At 39.0% G+C, this 1,399-nt stretch overlaps 1 long non-coding RNA gene across 1 annotated transcript; it reads right to left on the bottom strand.

Annotated features, from left to right (window-relative positions):
* Positions 1-295: 295 nt before the first annotated feature.
* On the bottom strand, positions 296-856 carry LOC125549298. The gene is made up of 2 exons (XR_007301308.1): positions 718-856; positions 296-615 (listed from the first exon to the last, which is right to left on the bottom strand). It is a non-coding gene; the product is annotated as an uncharacterized LOC125549298 (long non-coding RNA).
* Between the last annotated feature and the right edge of the window lie 543 nt (positions 857-1,399).

Genomic DNA, 1,399 nt, shown 5'->3' with positions numbered 1-1,399 from the left:
CGGAAGATTTTGTATATTTGAACATTACTGTTTTCTTGCAATGAAGATTACATTTTTTTTACAAGCCCTTAAGTTATCATCTTTGGATGAGTTGTTGGACTACCGAGAGCATGAACTTGACAATGATAGTGATGATTGGTTCAGTTCGTCGATGTGATTTATTTTGTTTTTCAGCCCAACAAACAATATTATTGGTTCAAAAACTTGTATAATGATTGAAAAAGATGTAAAATTATACAATTATTTTGGTACTTGTTTGGTGGTAGTTCAGACGTTGTTGCACGTGCAAACTTACTAGTAAAGAAAATGTCATTAACTTTTGTTTCGATTACTGTTTGTGGCCTTGTATAGATGCAAAGTGTGTTTTTTATAATGACCTTGTATAAATAAATAGAGGGAGTACACTTAACTACATCTCGGCTGCATGGACGCGCTTTCACGGTCGTGATCATGGACGTGGTACAGACGGGGCGCCGTGGAATGAGCAATTAAAGTCGCGTGTTAATGCAACGTGCTGTTGTGAGACTCAAGTAGATGTCCTCGACATGGCCATCGTACGTCCACACACCCAAACAACACTGAGCAGAGGTACCTGTACGTGCTGGCGGAACGCATCTGCAGAAACAGGTGTGCAACATACGGTTAGCCATCTAATCACTTCCTTAATTACTTAATTACCTCTAATAAGGTAGTAATACGTATTTCTATTACACTAACCCCTCTGGATCACGTATGCACTCTGGAGATGTCTTCGTTCACCGTAACAGTTTGAGTGCAGAATGATGCAACAATTTCATTCCCAATGCCTCCCAATCCTAATAGGCACTGGCCACGTTTAAAAAACAAGACGAGTTGTTGGAACTGAATGAGTTTTCTCTCAGTACAAGCACACCGAAGAGTTGGCTGATATATATATAGGGAGTTTGTGAACGACAGAGTGGGCATCCCCGAAGCTTTTATGATGTGCTGGTCGGCCAACCTAACATTTATTCTCAGGCACAGTCATCTCTTCAAGTTTAATAATAAAAAAGTTAATTATGTGTTCAAAAAAATTCATAGAATAATTGTTCCCGTATTTTAAGAATAAATGTTTATGCGTTAGGAAATTATTTTATGTGCATTCATGGTATGTCTGAGGAACCTAATATGTTGGAAGAATGATCATTCGCGGGACCAATATGTACAAATTATGTGAATAAGGGGATGTTTGTTTCCAGAGACTTTTTTGTGTAGGGACTAGAAAAAGTCCCTCTTAGAGACTTTTTACCAAACGGGAGGGACTTTTTAGGGACTAAACTAGGCATTTGGGACTAAATGAAGAAGACTATCAAGGAGAGTCTTTTTAGGACTTTTTGGAACTTTTCCAACAATGCCCCTCCATGCACCCATTGGCCCGCCG

The sequence above is a fragment of the Triticum urartu genome, chromosome 3 (assembly GCF_003073215.2).
Source record: "Triticum urartu cultivar G1812 chromosome 3, Tu2.1, whole genome shotgun sequence".
Classification (NCBI taxonomy): Eukaryota; Viridiplantae; Streptophyta; class Magnoliopsida; order Poales; family Poaceae; genus Triticum; species Triticum urartu.
This window is presented reverse-complemented; position numbering and strand designations above follow the sequence as displayed.